Source organism: Rousettus aegyptiacus, unplaced genomic scaffold (assembly GCF_014176215.1).
Source record: "Rousettus aegyptiacus isolate mRouAeg1 unplaced genomic scaffold, mRouAeg1.p scaffold_m13_p_2, whole genome shotgun sequence".
NCBI lineage: Eukaryota > Metazoa > Chordata > Mammalia > Chiroptera > Pteropodidae > Rousettus > Rousettus aegyptiacus.
The window spans coordinates 83,967,321-83,989,158 of NW_023416295.1; the positions used below are offsets into that span (position 1 = coordinate 83,967,321).

The 21,838-nt window shown below is 46.1% G+C and overlaps 1 pseudogene; it reads left to right on the forward strand.

Moving 5' to 3' along the window:
* Nucleotides 1-18,463: 18,463 nt before the first annotated feature.
* Nucleotides 18,464-18,584, forward strand: LOC118614098 (annotated as a pseudogene).
* The last annotated feature ends 3,254 nt before the right edge of the window (nucleotides 18,585-21,838 follow it).

A 21,838-nucleotide genomic window follows, 5' to 3' on the forward strand; every position in this document is an offset into this window, starting at 1 on the left:
TTAAAAACATTACTTTAAAAAAAAAAAAAAGGAGAAAGCAAGGAATGGATGGAAGGCTGACCAGCAGGGTCAGACGTAGCTGAGAAGGCCCAGAAGCTAAGGCCAAGCACTGGTGCTGACCACTCTGAGGACTTCAGTGAGGTGGTGGAGGGGACCCTGCCTGGGGCTGGAGAGGGGAAGTAGAAATAGCAAGTTTGAATTTGATCCCAAGAAGCTCACTGGCCAAGGGAAAAGGAGAGAGGAAGAAATCTAGAAGGGGACCTCCAGCCAAGCGTGGCCTCCTTTAGGAAAGAGGTGAGCTCTGATCATGTGGCTTGAGGAGAATGGGGCATGTTCAGAGCTGTCCTCAGAAGAGATGGAAGGGGACGCTGACCTGGGACAAGCTGCAGGGGGCAAGGAGGGACAGTTGCAGAAGGCCCAGGTGTGGAGCACACTGAGACGGACTGTGTCGTGTGGGAGAGGCCCAGGAAGGTGGGCAGGACCTGCCCATTCACAGCTGGGTAGGCCATACCCTGCCCTCAGTTTCTTTTGTCCCTACTGGGCACGAGGTGCTGTGGCCAGGGTCGGGTTGCAAAGATGACTAAGACAGGCACAGTCCGTGCCCTCTGGGGCCCACGGGGCCTAGTGTGGGAGAGAGGAGTGAGCACAAGTCTGACTCAGCCTGGCAGTAAGGGAAGAGGACACACAGGCTCAGACCAAATGGAAAAACTGGAAGTGGCCAAGGAGGAAAACCAGCATGTCCAAGGCCCTCTCGTGACAGAGCAGAGCAATATTTAAACACTATGTCACATTTGTAAGTTGGAGACCTCACTTCATCTGCCGATTTGCTCATATGACCAAAAGCTTTTGTTATTTCAGGGACAATTCGAACAACAAAATGGTAATGATTAAGCCAAAAAAAGACCATCACTTTATAATAGAAGATGGTAACTAGGATTTCACTTAATTCTGTTAATTCTGGTTGATTTTATGTTCTTCAACATTTTCCCATGCTGTCAGCTCCCCTACTCACCTAGGCCTGTCAGATAATTCAGCTGAAATCAGTTTCTCTCTGTTATCTGGAGATAAGTGTGTTTTATTTCACAGGGACTTATGTGACTTTTGGAAAAACAAAAGCATGACATAAAGGAACTGTGATGAATTATCCATCATGCCAAGATCTGAGCCCTGGCCCAGCACAGCAAGAGAGAGAGAGAAAAAAGCTCACTTTGCACAAATTTTTTCACTACCTTAATGTTTACGGCTAATGAACAAAACATGGCCCAGCCACCCATTTATTTGGCTCCTATTTCTTCCACATCTGATGTGCTTTACTTACATTGAGCTATAAATAAATTGTCATCCTTCTGGGGAAAAAAAAATCATGTTACAAATGCTTTGTGGAATCGAAAACAGGCAGGATTTTTGAAGTGAAAAATTTCACTTTATAAATGGTGATTTGTTATTCATTGGGTGAGAGGCTCCAGGACATTCTTCCTAAAAGGAGTCACCTTCCAGCAGGGGGTCTGGCGGCAGCTTGTGGGGGCAGAGGGCAGGTTGTGGGCCTCGTGGCTGGAAAGCAGGGCAGAAGCCAGCCCACACTGGGCCCCAGCCTGAGCAGATCGCAGTCTGCATGAGCCTTTCTGTCCCCTTCCTCCCAGCACTATGACAACACATGGAATAGGGACCCTAGGAGAGGCTCTGGGAGCTTGCTGTGTTTAGATCCTTTTGTGTCTTTGATATAGCTGGACTCATATCACTACTCGTGACTAAAATGGGCTCGTTTAGCTTTGGGCTTTTAAGGTCTCAAAAGGGGGTGGGTTGGGGACAAGTAGAAGGGACACAGGGCTGAAGACCAGAGAGCAGCCCAGCCCACTGCACGCAGAAGCAGTTCAAAGCCACTCACTGGGAGGACGAGCAAGCAAGCGCCAGGCTTTCCTGGAGCCCAGCCTGAGAATGGCCTCGGTGTCCCTTTCTACCAGGTCATGTCTCAGCGCCCAGAGCTGGGCCTGGCCCACAGGAGCACTCAGCAGGCCCTGCTGAATGAATGTGGCTATGGTAGGACTTCGTCTCCTTCCTGCTGAGGAGAAACCAGCAGAGCCCCTGGGGGAGGAGGGAGGAGGTGGAGGAAAGACCCTGCTTCTCTCAAACCTCAACTCTAATCCACTCAACAAAGACTCAGGATTATCATCCTGGTGTCCGTTAGCAGTGTGCCTGGTGAAGGCTTCACTGTCCTTTCTCTGCCTGTGGAGAGGCAGGTGGCAGCTTGTGACCACCCAGTGAGAGCTTCTGCATTGGACAGTCGACTCCAACTATGTAACTATGAGGAAAACACTTACCTCTGAGAATTTTGTCACCCCCACCTGCCAGGTGACTGTGTGGTCTGGCATAGGGGTGGAACCTGGAGCAGAGGATGAGCTCAAGGCTGGTGGGCACACGGGGGGACGACAGTCGGCAGAGCCGGGTCTCCCCTCGTTGCTCTGCCGGCTCCTGTCCACCCAGGATGCAGCCCTCCCTTTTCCACGCACTGTGTGTTAAGGCCATTCTGTCATCTTTGTCCCCTCAGGCCCATGCAGCTCAGTGTGCCTAGATCCAAGGTCTGCTCCATCCCACTCCTGCCAGGACACCTCCACACGCTGACAACCATGTCGCCAGCTACAGAGTACTCATGCACTTTGCCTATTCTCAACACGTTACACAACTATCAGCTCTACAATAGCCCGTGGGGTAAATGCCATTACTATTCCCCATTCATAGTTGCGGAAACTGAGGCACAGAGTGGTTACTGCCCTGGCCCGGGGCCCAAGCTGTCGGTTTAAAGCAGGACTCACACACAGAGCCTTACCTCAACCCTTGCTTCCAGCTCTGCCCTGGAGCCTGTCCCCTCAACGTGGCGCTTTTCTCTGACCAGTTTTCTGAGTTCTCCATCTGGTCTCCCAACCCACTCCATTGTTGCTGCTTAAAAGCAATTATTGTATTTGCTCTTTTTTTTTTCTTTCAACCAAAGCAGTATGGGGTCATCTTGCGAAAAATTTGAATAATACAAACAAAGTAAAGATGAAAATAAAACTCATTCCCCATTACGTTCCTTTGTCTCGCTCTATTCTTTGGTTATTATATATACAGGCTATATGCAGTTTCTCAGAGCCTCTTCACTTATATTGAGGGCAATTTTCACATCATTAAATATTCGTGAAAACATAATTTTCATGGCTGCTCAGGGCTCCATCCAAGAGATAAATTAAATTGTCCCTTCAAGTCTGGAGATAGGGAGGGTGGGAGAAGACTCTGAGTGGTGAGAGTTCTCAAGCGCCCCCTGGTGGGAGTGTCGAATCAAGCAACCACTTTAGAAAGTATTTGCATACTTGGGTGCCGCTGAAGATGGGCCTGGGCTACTGTGGGTCACCACCCACCCAGCAATGCACTTCTTTGGTATACACCTTAGCCAACCCCTGACATGCAAAATGTCAGAGTCAATATAAATGACAACCATCAGTAGAATGGATGACTCAGTTGTGGTTTATTCATACAATATATTGCCACAGAGCAATGAGAATGAACAAATTAGATTTTCACACCCTAACAAGGCTGAGGCTCTCAAACATAACCTGAGGCAATCTGCAGAAGAATAAAGGTTATGCCATTTATATAAAATGTAGAACCGTGCAGAGCAACACTGTACGTTTTAGAGATGCATGTACCTTAGAGAACACTTAAAGACATGCACATGAATGATCAGCACTGGGTTCAGAATGGCAGTTGCCTTTGGAGACAGGTAACATGGGGAGAGATGCCTGGGGGTGTCAGCTGTGTGGGTAGATTGATTTATGAAGCTGTGTTATGGGTACATGGGTGTCTTATTAGCCATTTAACTTTATTTTGCAATAAATGAATCAAGAAAGAGAGGAAAATGATTAACAAAATTGACTAGATCAACAAAATTGAGATGGACTAAGATAAAAAAGAAATTAAAGAAGACGAAATAAATGGAAACATCCCACATTCATGGACTGAAGACTTAATACTCAAAGCCATCTACATATCTAAGGCAAGCCCTATCAACAACGCACAAAGCCCTATCAAAATCTCAATGAAATTTTTACAGAAATAAAAAAAAAAACATTTTAAAATTCATATGGAATCTCAAGGGATTCTGAATAGTGAAAACAATCCCGAGAAAGGAGAACAAAGCTAAGGAACTCACACTCCCTGATTTCAAACTTACTGCAAAGCTGCAGTAATCAAAACAGTGTGGCACTGGTATAAAGGCAGTCATACAGACCAATGGAATAGAAGAGAAAACTCAGAAATAAAGCCTCACATATATGGTCAAATGATTTTCGACAAAAGCGGCAAGACTGTTCAATGGGAAAGAACAGTCTTTGCAACACATGGTACCAGGAAAACTGGATATCCACATGCAAAAGAATAAAATTGGACCCCTATTTAACACCATATATAAAAATAAACCAAAATGAATCAAAGACCTAAACATAAGAGCTAAAACTATAAACCTTTTAAAAGAAAACACAGGGCAAAGCTTCACAACATTGAATTTGGCAATGATTTTTTAGATACGACACTAAAGGCACAGGCATGAAGATAAAAACAGACAGATTGGACTTCATGAAAGTTTAAAAATTTTGCACATCAAAACGCAATATCAACAGAGTAAAAAGCCACCCCCGAAATGGGAGAACAAATTTGAAAATCATATATCTGACAAGGGAATAATATGCAAAATATGTACAGAACTCGTAAAACTCAACACCAAAAAAAAAAAAAAAACCCCAAAAAATAAAAATTCAAAAAGGGCAGAGGAATTGAATAGACATTTCTCCAAAGACAATATACAAATAGCCAATAAGCACATGAAAAGATGCTCGGCATCAATAATCTTTTGGGAAATGCAAATCAAAACTATAATGAGATACTTCCTCACACCCATCAGGATGGCTACTATCAAAAAAAATAAAGAAGAAGAAATTATCAAGTGCTGAATAGGATGCGAAGAAATTGGAACCTTTGTGCGCTGTTGGTGGGAATGTAAAATGATGAAGCCACTTGTGGAAAACAATATTACAATGCCTCAAAAAATTAATGCTAGATTTGGCTATTCCACCTCTGAGTATATACCCAGAAGATTTGAAAGATAGTTGCACACCCATGTTCATAGTAGCATTATCCACAATAGCTAAAATGTGGAAGCAACCCAAATGTCCACTGGTGAATAAATGGATAAGCAAAATGTGGTATATACATATGATAGAAAATTATTCAGTCCTAAAAAGGAAGGAAATTCTGACACATGCTACAACATTGAAGATATTATGCTAAGTGAATTAAACCAGTCAGAAAAAGACAAATACTGTATGATTCTACTTATATGAGACAGAGTAGTTAAAATCATAGAGGCAGAAAGCAGAATGATGGTTGACAATGGCTGGAGGAGGAATAAATAGGGAGCCATTGTTTAGTAGGTAGAGAGTTGCCATTTTTCTAGGTGAAAAGAGCTCTGGAAATAGATGGTAGTGATGGTAGCACATTATAAATGTACTTATTACCACTAAACTGTACACTTAAACATGGTTAAAGTGATAAATTTTATGTTACATTGATTTTACCACTATTGAAAGAAAAAAGAAAGAAAGGGAAGAGGATAAAAAAGGGTTAGTGAGACTGAAAAAAAAAGGTGGGGAGGAAAGAGAAAGAAAGGGTAAGGGACTATCCTCAATTAGATTGTGAGATAAGAAAGGCAATGGGCACCTGGTAGGAAGGTCCAAGGCTCCCGGGGCCTTGAACCTGCCCTGTGCATTTGACCTGCAGCTGAACTCCCGGGTACTCTCTCATCCTTGTCTGACCTTGTTCTGGGTCAATCAGGGTCATTGAAGATGAAGGAAACCGGGTGTGGTCTACATGAAGAAATGTTAAACACATGGAACAGAGTCCTGCCTCCTCCCTTCCCCTGCACCATTGCACCACCTGCTTCAACTTTAAAAGAATATTAGTTGGATGAGAGATGAGTGGGTAGGAATCCACATCAGTTCAATTAGATTACTCTATCACGGAAATCTAAAATAACAGAAGTTAAAACGAGACAGAAGTTTCTTTCTTTCTCATATTAAAGTCCAGACCTGGTAAGGCAGATCTATTCCACCAAGTTTTAAGAACTGAAGATCCTTCTTGCTCTCTCTGCTCCACCATCCCTAGGGTACCCCTCACGAATCAGGATGGCTGCTCAAGCTCCAGTCATCACATCCACATTCCAGCATAAAGAAGGAAAACAACATCAAGTAAGGCACCTCTTCTCCCTTGACGATACTTTCTGGAGATGTACTCCTCTTACATTCCACTGATTCATGAAGCCACACCAAGTCCAAAGGGAAGAAGGGTGATGGTCTATTATGTTTATTCTGGATTGCCATCGGTCCTCTTGTACAATTCACAGTTCCCTGTGTTGCAGGGTGGAAAAGGGTGGTGGCTTATGCTGTGTTGTAGGTTTGTACTTTGGCTCACCACTTCTAAGCAGTGCCAACTTTGTGTACTTAAAGGTTGTTATAGGAAGATAAACTAGAATAACAGATGTAAAGCGCTTAGCATGGCGCCTGCACTTGGAAAGCTCTCCCACCGCCTCCGGCAGCAGGGGATGCTGTTCTGTGGGCAGCCTGTCCAACAGCAGCAAGTTCTGACTGGGAGAACACTTTCTTTACACCGAATTTATGTCTTAATACTTTCCTCCCTGGTTCGACCTCGGGAGACATTAGAAGATATCTAAAAACTCTAACCAGAAGCATAATGATAGCTAGGTTTATTGAATTCTTGGTATACGTCAAACCACGTGTGATAAGCTTAACCATCCCTTAATTCTAAGAATTCAACCTGGTTAGCTGACGTGGAGACTCAGAGGAGGAGGAGGCCACTCAGGAGAATGCACTAATCACACATGGTGACTCCAACGCCTGAGCATGGGGTACTGTTTGAGGCTGACCGAGATGCATTCAGATTCCTGAAACAGCTGCAGTGGTTCTTGTCTTTCCTGCTCTCCTTGCTGTCTCCCTTTCACCTTTGGAAACACAGCTTTGTGGGTGGTTGGCTCTGATGGCCTGTTCAGTGTTCAATCAGATGCTCAAAGATGTGAAGATTCACGAGCTGTGGACAAGAGGAAGTGAAGAAGCACAAGTGAGGCCAAGAAAAGCATCACCCTGGAGGAGGGCAGAGAGATCCTGGTAGACCAGGCTGTGGACAACCCCTAAGCTACCTTTGTCAAGAGGCTACTGGTCACGGTTGGCCACTTTGTTCTCAGCAGTGCAAACTGGGAGGCTGGAGGGGAACAAGGAGGACCTGCTGTTTATTTATGGGCCTCTAAATCTGCACACCTGAAGAGCAAATGATTGTTGCCAGCTCCATGGATGCCACTGAGAAGCTGACGGGGACCAAGTGTGAATGACAAGCAAACCGCTCCAAGGAGGTCAAGGACGCTGCACCCTGGCAGAGAAGCTTGTGGTCTGTGCTTTCATGTCCCTGGATGGCAAGGCTTTGTGAGCCCACTCCAATCTCCTGTCTGGAACATCTGGCAGCCCAGACCTACCCACAGGGGTTGCAGGCTGCCCCCTCTATAAGACCAGAGGGCCTGGGGGATCCCAGCTGGGGGGAGGCAATCCCTTGCTCCCCCACACCCCCTGGACCCTGCCCATCCTTCCATCTCTGACGGTTCTGACCTTCCCAAACATCTTTCCATCTTTTAATTCCTCTTGGATTGAAGCAGACCAAGGTTCCCTCAGACATCCCAGTTTGGGTGGCTGTATTTTTTTAACCACATCCCTATTCCCCACCTTTCTCACGTTGCCAACCTCTGCTCTCTGTTTAGTTCTGTGCATAGCTAGAATGTTGCAGAGCTGACCCCTCCCCTTCTCTCCTGATCTTGGTCGCTCATGAAAGCAGGACTAACAAGGAACCTTCGATTTGCAACACACACAACCACCATTTTTTTAAAAATGCTGGCTCAAAGGGAAGATTTTACAATGCTTATAAACCCTCCAGTTACAGTCAGTCACTCTCTGACACCAACTTATGCACGCTGTGAGGAGGTATCCTGCCTGAAGTGGGTGACATCCTCAGGCTTTGTCTTATCTGGAAAACAATCTCCTTAACCACCAAAATGTTCTTGACAGTAGATTGTTGTAAGAGAATCCCAGAACATCTAAATTTTACATTATCATTCAGAATAGTTTTCATTAGAATATTGAGTTTTGCAAGATCATTGTAGGAGTAGTTTGGGCCATGTGAAATTGCTGTGATTATGGATCAAAAACAGTCGAATATTGGCAGTTCCATGTGGTTCACCTAATAGCTACTAAACAAATGTCTGGCCATTCAAGCACTTTTGCCTTTAGGAGAGAGTGGGACAGGATGACATATTCATTCTCTTAGTTCACTTTAATTCCGTATCGTTCCTTTCACATCTCTCCAGCTTTGACTTATATTTCGACATTCATGATTAAAATTTGCATTGTCCCAGGCAGACAGAACTGTGACATGTTCCACCCTTTACGTAGTCAACGTCGTGAACTTTTAATAATTTGGTCATATGTTCTACTGTTGCTTTCGTCACCCCAGTTTACTGCAGTTGCTCTGTGGATCGTATGGGGCTAGGGTTTCCCTGATCACAGGACCCCGCCCAGCCTGTCTCCTCCCTTTTTCTCTCTCCTTTCCCCAGGTCAAGGGGATAGGAAGGGATCTATAGAGTGGGGGCAACATGAAAGCAGATTGTAGAAATCTTTGTGGAAATCACACCATTTCTAAGTTTAATGTTTAAAAATTGAGGTAACAGTATCAGGGTAGGATCAAGAGTAGAACACCTATTTCTAACTAGACTGAGAGCTCCCCGTGGGGAGGAATCATGTCTGACCCATTGCTGGATCCCAGTGACCAGTATAAGGCCTGACACAGAGCAATCAGTTTAGCCAGCATCGGCTGAACACGTATTGAAGATCTTATCCAATACTAAATTCTATGGTTGCACTCAGAAGGAGAGAGAGAGGAATAGATTGGATTTTCAGGATCTTCAAGATTGTATTTAGGCTCACGTCAATGAAAAGTCCTGGACAGATCCATCAGCTTCAGGCATAGCTTGATCCAGGTATGTAAACAGTGTCAGGCGCCAGATTCTATTCTCTCCACTTCTTGTCTCTGCTGTTCTCTGAGTTGCCTTCTGTCACAGAGAGACTCTTCTCAGGATGTCAGCACCTCCAGAGTGACATCTCAGAAACTTAGCAACCCTAACGGAGAGAAACTGTGGTTCTGAAACAGGAAAGCTATGCCAGGAAGTGAAAGATAAATGAGGTGCAACCTCCAGGTTAAAGAAAGCAGAAATATAAGTCAACTTCCATGTAAAGCTGGACATGTAGATAGTTAAGAAAACCTACCAACACATGTGTCTTGCACTGTCTGGTCTTTTTAACACAGATGACTTGGGATCCAGAAGTTTGGAGGATGTCGAGCCACAAGATTGGCTGTCAACAAGAACTTCTCCCTGAACTGTTCTTACCGCAGAGTACTGTGAAAAGAATGACACAGAAAACTTCTTTCCTAGTCATTTAAAATGTCAGTCCCTCTTCAGAAATTACAAACCATCATGGATCTACCACATGGTGCAAAATGCATATAAACCTCACACATAAGGGTGATGGTATGCCCCCTCCTACCTGAGCTCAGATGGAATTCCAAGCTGGTCTCATAGAGATCAGGAAGTAAGCCTTCCCGCCACATGGAATACCAAACCGCCAGCTCCTTCTTCGCCCCCACCCCCCAGCCCAGAGGGCTTCAGGAAAGGTACTTGGCTCATTTGACCAATGAGAATCCTGCATCCCCATAAACATGGTGATTGGTTCAGAGAAAGACACATGATCCAAACCAGGGCAGCCAATCAGAGACTTCCAAGGCATGAGAAGGCAGGCAGGATCTCAGGGCACAGATAAGCAGGCTGCTCAGTGAGCCCCAGGATACTGGCGAGTCCCCAGCATCCTGCAACTCCTGGTCAGAAACAAGTTGCTGGTGGTACTGTATGGCCACAGAAAGAGCTCCTGGGCTTTCCCCTGAGGACGCAATCTTCTTCACCCTTTTCCTGGCCCAGGTCCTTCTTCTCCACCTGCCACTATTTGTTTGGCCTCTGAGAGCAACTCCCATCTTATTAATATTTGTGAAGAAAACGCCTCATGCCACCTCTATGGGCTGGCATGGGGAGGCTCCAGCGCATACAGAGAGTGTGGGGCATGCAGAAGAGGAGGGAGGCAATGGGGAAGGGTGTTTCAGTAGAGCCATTTCGGGTTCCATTTTAGCGAAGGCCACAAAGCAAGAGGTGCCTCACACTAAGGAGCACCATGAGAGGTGGGCAAAGGAAGCATGGAAAGGTGATTTAAAGGAAGGTGGAGGTGAGGGAAGAGGGGAAGGAGATTTCTTTGGAAAACAGCTTTGGGTGATGTCCACTCCTCCCTTTACCAACAGTCAAAAGCGGAGGCTTTTAGAAGAGATCGTGGAGAGCTACCATCTGAGGACGGCAGACAAGTGTCTGAGTCACACGTCAGGGATGTGACAGATGAGAGGGCTGCTCCTGCCCAGGCAGGGGTGTGGGCGGGATGGCCCCTATGCTGGGCTCAGTCACACTCACAGTACTTGGAAGGAGGGCAGTATTTGGTAATGTCCTTGGTAATGGCAATGATTCCATTAGCAAAACATCCCAATGGTGAGATGCTCTCTAGGCAACCTGGAAAGGGCTCTAACTCTGAGAGGGGTTCAGGGGGCAGAGTAGCCTCAGTGAGCCCCTCTTCCTTGGGCTACATCCAATGTCAGGCTTGTAGATTGTTCGCCAGAGGCGCAAACACACAGTTCACCTCCTCCAATCCTGGGGGAAACTCCCAGCCAATAGTCTGACTTGGGCACAGGCATCTCCCATGTGAGGCAGGTATGTCCAGCCTGAAGTACAAGTGCCCCCTGGACTGCAAGGGACCACTGTTTCCTGGTCCCCATGCTCTGTTCTCACCACTTGCCTCAATGGAATGGTCCTAAGAGATAGCAGAATCTTGCTGGCTCACCAAACACCCCAAGCACTGGCCACTGGGCACCCCAGGACTCCCCAGGCTCACTAGCTAACAGCATCCCAGGCAAGAGCCCAAAATGAGCCAGATCTTCTCTGCCTGTCTCTGTTAAGAAGACAGAGTGCTCCACAGGTGTCCGAGCCCCCAACTTCTGTTCTGGGGCTTAAAGAGCCTGGGACTCCATTAGTAGGGTAGACGGAGCCTCTGAAATGTGAAGGAGAAACTTCCAAACCAGGTGGTCACTTCCTCCAAGGGAAAAAAGCGGCCCCCCTGTGACTCATCAGCCTCAGATGGCCCATGTTTCTCTCTCCTCCAGACCCACCTGGCCCCTTTCCTCTCTCTTTCCTCTTCCTCCTGGACTCTGAGCACAGAACACCCACTGAGGAAGCACACCCCAAATATTTTTTGCATAGACATAGCCTCACAGTTGTAGGGTGTTTTCTGGGGACTTGAGGGTAGGGAAAGGCTCTGGGGGAGCAATCTAAGCGTTAAGTTGCTGATGAGGGCGTGGGGGCATAGAATGACACTCTGCCTGTAACTTTGCAGTCGCTCCTGGCAAGCCCTTATCATTGGACCCCACCTTCAAAAGTGCATCTTGAAAACCACCACGAGGTGGCAGGGAAGAATTAAGAATCAAGTTGTTCCACATCTGTCGTCAGACAGAGGGATCTCACTGAAGAGGGAACAGTGTGTTCCTGGCTTAGCATTTTATAAAATATTTGGGACTTCCCACTACACGGCCCTTCCTCTGTATGGGTAAAATAACCCAGCATTTACTGATCCAGAATTGAATGCCTGCCATCCACATTCAAAGTCTCTCTTCTCCCGGTACACTGTGTACCCTCCAAAAAGCATGAAATGACAGGGACCCAACAGCTTTCCCCTTCCATGGTGGCACAGAGGATGGAGCTAGAGCCTGGGCAGGAGTGCAGTGGGATATGCCAAAGACAATACGAGGAAAACAGCCCCAAAGAGCAGCAAAACCATACAATACAAACGCTAAAGCTTATGTTGTATCCTGCTTCCACACTTCATTTTATCTCCTTTTAGTCTCACTATCCCCTTGTATCTTCCCAAAGCAGATTGAGATCCAGAGGGGTTGAGTCCCTTCGGCAAAAGTCCAAAGTCTCACACTCGGACTCAGGCCTCCAAACGCAGACTCTGATGCATAGCCTCGGTGCTTTCATACTACATACTATATTACTTCCCCCGGTTGGTTATCCTGGGGTGGACACGAGTGAGCTTGAATAGAATCTTGGTCCCACCTCTGGTGGTCAATGAGTTTAGACAGGAGGATAGGTGCCTAGGTGAAGACAGGACACGAGCTGGGGAGAGGGATGGGGGGACTTCCCAGAACTGGAAGATTTGGTGGGATTCTAAGCTTCAACCAGTCCCACTGAAAGATACTGGAGATGAGCAGCCTGGGTTTGAATTCTGGCACCACCACTGAACAGCTTCTCCACTTCTTTGTTTTCTTTTTTGTAAGACTGGGGGTGATAGTCATAGTTTGTATCTTAAGAGGTTTTATCAGGATTAAACATAATTAAAATGCATTTAATCGCTCATGTGAACTATTGGTGAGAATGTAGAATTGATCCGTATTTATGCAAAACAGTATGAAGGTTTCTCACAAAATTAAAAACAGAATTAGTATGTGATCTAGCAATTCCATTTCTGGGTATATACCCAAAAGAAATGAGAGCAGGGGCTCAAAGAGATATTTGTACACTCATATTCATAGCAACATTATTCACAATAGCAACATAGAAGCAACCCAAGTGTCCATCAATAGATGATTGGGTAAACAAAATGTCGTATATACATACAATGAAATCCTATTCAGCCTTAAAAAGGCAGGAAATTCTGACACATGCTACAATATGAATGAACAGTGAGGACATCATGCTCAGTGAAATAAGCCAGTCACAAAAGGTCAAGAACTGTATGATTCCACTTATATGAGGCACCAAGTATAGTCAAATTCATAAAGACAGAAAGTAGAATGGTGGTTACTAAGGGGCGGGAGAAAGGAGGATGGGGAGTTAATGCTTAATGGGTGCAGAATTTCGGTTTTGCAATTTGAAAAAAGCCCTGGAGACGATGATGGTGATCGGTGCAGAGTAGTATGAATATACTTGATGCCACTAAACTGTACACTGAACATGGTTAAGATGGTAAATTATAAATATTAGACCATAATTTTTAACAATTAAAATTGATCACATTATGAAAAGATTAAATACTTTATTTATTTATTCATTCATTCATTCATTCATTTATCAGCCTCTAAGTGTCTTGGTTCAGAGCTGTTTATTATTCCCTTCTGTGGCTACAGAGTCTTTGAGAGATGGGGACTATACCCCCTGCCTTGAGCTTGAATCTGAATGGACTTATGACTGGCTTGTCACCAAAATAATGTGACAGGAGTGACTTCCACCTAGGTCAGAAAAGTACATTCAACTTCTGCCTCATTTGCTGGGTCACTTGCATTTGGATCCCTGAGCTTCCAAGTAGGAAGTCTGAACAGGCCCCAAAGGCCACCAAACTGTGAGGAAGCTTAAAACTCACAGACGGTCCACACAGAGATTCTCAGGTCAGCAGCACCAGCTCACGAGGTCCAGATATCATGGAACAGAGACAAGCCATCCATTCCTGGGGCCTGTCTGAATTCCTGACCCACAGAATCCACGAGCATGGTGAAACAGTTGTGTCAAGCTTCTAAATTCCTGTTATTATGTGTCAATAGGAACTGGCACATTTGTACTTAGAACACATGGGGAAATGGGTGTCCTTTTGAAACAGCAAAGCGGATAGCACACTCTTCCCTCTCCTCGTCCATTTCTCCTGGACGCCCCCTCTCTCCTTGCTTTCTGCAGAGATACATAAGAAAATTTAAAATGTTTTCTGAAGGTGACCACAGATTGGATCACCAAGAAACATTCCAGAATTCTCTGCTCTGAAAATGTCCTCTGAGTTAGTGCTTGAAAATGAAGTTAGGCTCACCCAACTTTATGGAAAGATACTTTCCTGGGAAGGCTGTAATTGTCATCAGAATGTCCTTCTCCCACTAATTTCTGTGGTTGCTGCAGATATGTGTTCTGTTCATTGGCTTTTTCGGGTTAAGCTCCAGTGGACAAGAGCCTCATAGCTGAGCTTTAAGTATCTCTCACCTTTGTCTCTCTATCAAATTAGGGAAAGGATCTCAGCCCTTACCTGGCAGCTCGCAGTCTCTCCAGGAAGCATGGTGAGTTGCCAGGCCCATGGATTGGTTGTGACTGTGCGCTGTCCCCACATGGTGCAGGGCACAGATGGAGGTAGGCGAATTGGGGGTTGGGCACAGGAGTTTCACTCTCTACCTTGCCACACACTTGCGGGGTCGTCCTGGGCAGGTCACTGAAGACCTGGGCTACCCCCTTTGCACCTCCTCCTGCTGTGACGAAAGCCATGAAGTAGCCAGCACCAGCCACCCAGAACCTGAGGTGCACTATTCACTTATAGATATGACTAGTCAACACTCAGGCTGCTGAAGGGGACCAAACAGGCCCAACCTTGCCTTTTGGAAGCTTAGGTGCTTGTGGGGCAAGGGAGACAATTAAAACTATTCGGGTAAATAAGTAAATTTTAGAGGAACTTACAGCCTGACAAGCCCTGAGAGAAAATGGAGCAGGGAAGGAAGGGGCCCAGGCATGCCAAGCTGTCATGGTTATGGACTTTGAGAAGGTGAGATATCTGGGCAAAGACGTAAAGGCAGTAGAGAAGTTAGCTATGCAGACATCTGCAGGTCTTCACTAAATTTTATCTGGCATTGAAAAGCGTGATTATGAACAGTAACAGGCATGGCCTGAGCTGACTGCCCAACACTTCTGCCGGAGTCACAGCTCTGCCATTGCTCTGTTGTCAGCCCTATGTTTTATCACAAAGCGTATACATTAGAGTAAAAATAAAGTGGCTTCTAAATTATCTCAGTCTCCTAAAAAACTATTGTGGATGGAGCCTGAGAGGACCTTACACTGTTATCTGTATGTCTGGGGGAGCCAGGTCACCTCTTAGCCCTCTTGTACTTCTGAAGAAATTCTGCCACGCCCTCCCTGGGGTGGCAGAAGTGGTGGAGCCAGAGCTGACCTCCTTACCAGGTGCCGGTGTGGCGGATCTTGGAGGTTTCCACTCTGGACTCTGTATCTAGCCAGAGGTCGCCCTTCCCCTAGCTCACTGGCATTCTCACTCTCTACCTTCTTCCGTGCTGGCCCAGGAGGAAGAGTCCCTGAGAACTCCGTGGGTCCAGCTCTGCAGACAGAGCTGCTGGCCTTCCGGTCTGCGTGGGCCCAGGCTGCCCGGCTCTGGCACTGCCGTGCGGTGCCTCCACACACAGATTGCAGCGGCACAGTGCCCACCCATGCGGCCTGGGCGGAACCCTGCACTGTCCCAGTCTCACCCTCTCACTTTCAGTTCGAACCCCTCACTCAGATGGAAATCTGGGAAGGAGGCTGGACTTTTTCCTACCTGCTGTTAGTGCCTCATTGTTAATGAAGCTCCCCCCAGCAGGTGTGGTACCCCAGAAAAAGGAGGGGACAGTCCTGAGGACTCTAGAAATGCATTTTCCAATAGGGTAGCCACTAGCCACCTGGGACGATTTTATTAATTATAAATTAATTGAAAGTAAATAGAAAAAAAATTGGGCCCTCAGTCTTACTCAGTAGGCCCATGTGGCTCGTGGCTCCCTCATTAGACAGCACAGATGTGACACTTCCCCATCATCATGGAAAGTTCTGCCGGGCATCACTGCTTCCAGAGGACCCCCTGGCCATGCTGCACATTGAGGATGGGACGGAGGGATGCAAAGGCCCTCTTCCCCGACCCTGCCTTCCAGCTCCTTCTCCCAGGCTCACTCCTCCTCGAAGGAACACAAGGTGGCTTTTTCAGCCAGACTGGACTCCAGCTCTTTCTAATTCAGAGTTTCTCAGCCCTAATATTGTTGGCACATGGGACCATATGATTCTTTGTTGTAGGAGGCTGTCCTGTGCATTGCAGAATGTCCGGCAGCATCCCTGGCCTCTACCCGCTAGCTGCCAATAACCTCGCTCTACCCAGTTTTGACAACCAAAAATGTCTCCAGACATTGTCAAACAGGCTCAGGGTGGATGTGGGGGAGGAGTACAAAATGGCTCTGATTGAGATTCATCAGTTTAACTACAAAGACTTGTGCTAATTCCAAAAATGGAAGCATCCTTGGGCAGGGAGGAGGTCAGTTAGGCTGTTTCAGCCATCGACATCCCCAGAATTAGCTGCTTATCCCTTGTGCCTTTCATTTCTATTTGGGCCTTAAGGCAAAATGACCTTGCTCAGGAGAGCTCTGATGGTGGAGGGGAGGGTACAAAGGGGTTTTCACTGGAAAGGGGGGCTGCCTGGGGAAGAGAAAGGACCAGGACTGCAGAAGTAACCCTAGTTACTGACCTGCTCTGGGGCCCTGGGCCCAGCCTTGCTAACTCACCCAGGTCCTAGCAGCCTGAGACTCTGATGCATATACTTCAGAAGAATACAGAAGAGCACCAAGGCCCCACTTATTTCCCCCTTGAGGGGTCATCAGGCAGGTACACTCTTAGGTTCTGATAAACTCTAAGTGTCGACCTCGCTCTGTTCCTTTCCTCAGCTGTAGCTGGCCCTGTCACATCCTATCTATTAAAACAGAGGAGGGGGAGAGTGGTTAATGTGCACCCACAAATAATTTCCAAATGTCCACCTTCTGCACGTGCAGAGCCATCACCAGCAGCCACCACAGCAGATGGTCATAACAGGAGTGCCTGCAATGACCCGGGTGCCCAGCACAACCACAGAGTCGTGGGTGAGTGACGGATGGCTCCTTTACAGCCCAACAATTCACGCGGTAATGACCTAACATCACTCCTCTGGGAACTGGGCCCAAGAAATATATTTTTGCAGGTAACTGCAAATAAGAGCCAACTCGGCAAAGACGAAGACTGAATAAATCTCCCTGCCCCCAGGAGAACTCACACGTTTTGACAAAAGCAATCTATAAGCACTCTACTGAATCGGAAGTGCCTGAGATGGGGTTGGGAATGGCATCCATTGCCAGGCTTATGAAGCCCAGCGGAGCCCGCAACCTGTTCCTCCCTACAGATGACTCAAAAAGGCCAAGGCCGTCTATTCTTCTACTCCAAGTGGGTAAGGGCCTAATGCTGCTGCAATTTGGGGGTCTCCTAAGGGCCCCTGTGAATTTTCCAGCTGGTGTGTGAAGGGTAGAAACTGGGGTAAGGAGTAGAAAGAAATAATTTTCCTCATCTGGTTCACTGTCAAACTCCTATTCATCTTTCAAACTCTGCTTAAAAGTCACTTTCTCTGTGCAACATTCCCTAAGCCTTGGCCCTCCTCCCTTCGCAGCTGGGTTGATCCCGATTCCATGGGTTCTGCAGCCTAAAAGGTCACCTTTCCCTTTAATGCTCAAGGAGAATGAACTGAGACCACAGGAAGGCCAGTCATCTGCCCAGTTTCTCTCCCTGGAATATTCCATCTTCGTCTTCAGGTTCCATACATTCAGCCCAGTTGTTATTGCTGTCCTTGCAGCTGGTACGTATTTCTGGAGCTCTTCTCTCTGGCCTGTTATCTCTTTCTCCTCACCACTCCTCTCCTTACTCCAGTGCCACCAATTACAGGCACAGGATCCTCTGTGATTCCCCCAAATATGCATAGGACCAGAAACAAACTCCCCTAGAAAGGTTTGGGAATGGCGGGAGGAAATTACAATGCAGCACAGAAAAGCTTCAGATTGGACAGTTGCACCCCCACTCTGGGCAACCCCTGCCAGCCCAGAGGGTGCTCTCCAGGTCTAATCTGCTGCCCTGTGGCTGGAGCCAGCCAATATCTGGTCCCTACCTGATAGTGACTGAGACCTTCCTCAAAGAGCCAGCCCCACCCCTTCCCCCAGCCTTCTCTGAGCCCGGGAGCGCAATAAACTATTCCTCCCCCATCCTGGTCATCAGCTGTCCTCCCTTGTCACCAGAATCACCTTCTCAGAAGCAACTCTGCTCCCAGCGAGGACAACTATTTACAGCTACCAATGGGACACTTCGACTTATGGATGTAAACTTTCAATTCAACAATAAATTTCTGGCTTTAACTTTTAAGAATTTTCCCCCAAACAATAATCATTTCCCAATTGTGAAGCAGAAGCTGTCAGAAGCTTAAAATGGGAACATCGTCAGAGCATCCGCGGCTTCAAAAACAGGGTCCAAGCTAATGCCGGGTACTCGGTCCCCTCTTCGGGAGTGTGTCCTATACCCTAATAATTGCGGGTCAGTCCCTCCACCGAATGGTAAGTCTTTTGAAGTCAAGACAAGAAGAACAAATGTTATTCATTGTTAAAGACAAGGCCCAGAATCTATAGCCATGCCACCCCGAACACACCTGATCTAATCTCTGATTTCGGAAGCTAAGCAGGGTCAGGCCTGATTAGTACTTGGGTGGGAGACCGCCTAGGAATACTAGATGCTATAGGCTTTAAAAAAAAAAAAAGAGGGCAACCAAAATGTTGTAGATGACAGAGGCTCTGTTCATCCCTCCAGTGACCAAATCAAAGTTGTGACAAAAACAAGCAAGGAGCAGCAGCAAGAAAAAATCACCTGGGATCTTGATGAACAAGTCATACAACGAGGGAGAAATCCAAGAAAGCACCCTGCAATAGCAGGAGGTAGGACAGGGTGAGGACACGGGGCTGCCTGGTCTCCAGTGGCTGAGTGAGACGGAGGCTGCAGCAGCAGCAGAAGCCTCTCAAAGGGACCACAACCATGAGGAGATTTTCACGGTGATGGACCTGCTCGCTCTGAGCACCAGTGCCTATTCGGCTGCGCACAGGGGGCACCACGGACTTACAGGGAGACGTTGTCAGAGTAAGGGCTGAGGGGAGACTTGCTCTGTACAGAGGTGCCAGCGGTATCCATTGTTCCCTGTTGAGCCGTCCCCCATCCCAGTACGTGGACACAGTGCAGCCATTGCTATGAGGTCATCAGACTGGATAACAGTGGTGGCTCCGCCCAGAGGATTCCCTGAAACCCCACCTCCCCCAACTTGTGGCCCCACCCAAGCCACATCCAGTGTATTCTCAGCAAGTCAGGCGCTCCTTGCTGAGCAGCACCTAGATTCACACTAGATTCAAACCGAGGCAGCTGGCCTCAGTTTCTGGTGTAGCCTTTTGAGGCAACTATAAGAACAGCATCTGTGGATTGCTTGCTGAATCTTAATAGGTGGCCCCAGAGGGGCAGAGGCTGGGGCTAAATTTGGCCTATAGCTGAGCCCCTCTCAGGACTGTGCCACTGGACACCTGCTTTACAAATTCACACTAATAAGACCGGGAGACTTAGGAGCTTTGCTCAGTACATAGAAACAGACATGGAAAGGCAGCCAAAATGGGAAGACGAAGAAACAAAAACCATATGAGAGAACAGAATGGAGATCCAGATATAATGGAGTCAAGTAATCTAAAAAATGCAGAGTTCAAAATACTGGTTATAAAGATGCTCAATGAACTTTTGGTTAAATTCAGTGAGAACTTCAACAAAGAGATAAAAAGCATAAAAATGGAAATGGAAATTATAAAAGAAAACCAGTCTGAAATGAAGAACACATTATCTGAGATGAGAAGTATATTAAATAAAATAAACAAAGGAATAAACAGAAGGATTAAAGAAAAAGATTAAATGCCCTATCTAGAGGATGGGAAAGCCAAGGACATTCAATCAGAATGGCAAGAGATAAGATGCCAAGACTATAAAAATAATTTAAGGAGCATATTAAGAGTCCAAATAGCCATCTGATTGATGTAACTGAAGAAAATCAAGATGTTGAACAGCTGTTTGAAGACATAATGATGGAAAACTTCCATAACCTGGTGAAGAAAATGGACATAAAACCCCAGGAAGCTCAGAGAATTCCAAAAATTAGGGAACAAAGAGGCCCACACCAAGACACATCATAATTAAAGTGCCAAAGGTAAAATACAAAGAAAGAATATTTAAAGCAGCAAGAGAAAAACAGATAGTTACTTATAAGGGAACACCCATAAGACTGGCAGCTGATTTCTTAAAAGAAACTGTACAGGACAGAAGGGCTTGGCAAAAAATATTTAAAATATTTAACAGGATGAAGACCTAGGATCTACAACCAAGAATAATTTATCCAGCAAAGCTGTCATTTAGAGTTGAAGGACAGATAAAGAGACACAAATAAGCTGAAGAATGTATCACCACCAAGCCAGTATTGCAGGAAATGTTCGAGGGACTTCTTTAAGAAGAAAAAACATGTATCACAAACAAGAATAAAGAATGGTAACAACTACATTCCTATCAATAAGTACCTCGAATGGAAAAGAATTAAGTGGTCCAACTAAAAGATAGGGTGGAAAGGAAAACAAAACCCCTATATGTTGTCTATAAGAGATGCACTTCAGATTAAAAGACATAGACTAAAAGGAAGGGAATGGAAAAACATATTGCTTTGATGGACCCAGAAGGTATCTAAGTCAGACAGAGAAAGATAAACACTATATGATTTCACTTATATGTGGAATCTAAGGAATAAAAAGAAAAAACGAATCAAAAAGACTCACAAATATAGTGGACAATTTGGTGATGGACAGAGAATGGAGAGTTTGGGGGGCTGGGAGAATGGGTGAAGGGTTAAAGAAGTACAAATTAGTAGCTGACGGATGGATAAGGTGATGGGGAGTGCGGTATAGGGAATGCAATTAGAGTGAATATGTTGGCTAAGTGGAGGTTTAGGAGAGGGAAAGAGCAATTGGGGGGGGCTGTTTTACGAACTATATGGATGTCTAACCAATGTATTGTATACTTGAAACTAATAAATTTAAAAATTTGAAAAACAAACAAACAAACAAAATAAGGCCTAGAATTTAGTGGCTGATGCTAACTAAGCACATGTCACTAAATCAAGACTTAATTACAGTTTGGGCTCTCCCGGAAATGAAATCTTAACCAGTCAATCAGGAATCACCTCGCCAGCACTGAGGTAATCTGCCTGATAAGCCCTTGCCATCTCCTGAAAGCAGTCCGCTTTTTTGCCTGGTATGACTTCTTTGTTCCCACTCCCGTCTTTTATTTTATACAGCTCTTTGAGCTCCCTTCTAGATTGGATACTGACCAATTTCAATTAATTTTTGCTCAAATAATAACTTAAAATTTTAATATGCCTCGGTTTATCTTTTAGCAATGTATTTGCAGGCTCTATTCTAAGCATGTACATGTTAACTCATTTCTTCTTTATCACAGCCCTATGAGATAGGTACAAACACATCTCCATTTACTGATGGGGAAACGGAGGCAAAGAGAAGCTGAGTAACGTGTCCAAGCTCACAGGGTTAGCCTGTAGTCAGGAGGATGTGGGCCCAGAGACCATGTATTGAACCATTACATCCCCCTGCCTTCCAAGTGAGCACACTTATATGCCTTATCTTTGCACTCTTAGAATCTAGGATAGCCTGGCTTCGACTCACTTTTCACTGGGCCACTCTGAAAACATAAGGTTACCGGGAGCTCTGCCCATGATCTCTCAACTACCCCACAGAAACTTATCTTGCCGCCCCCAAGCCACCCCTGTCTGCTGTGTGTCAGGTCAGGCTCCAGGGTGGTGGGGAAAAGGACACAGCTGAGAGCAGAGGCTGGCCTTCCAGCGGTGCATGTTCCAATGAGGGGAGTAAGGACTCTGAGTGCTGCGGGGTGACAAGATCCCCAGGTTCTCCT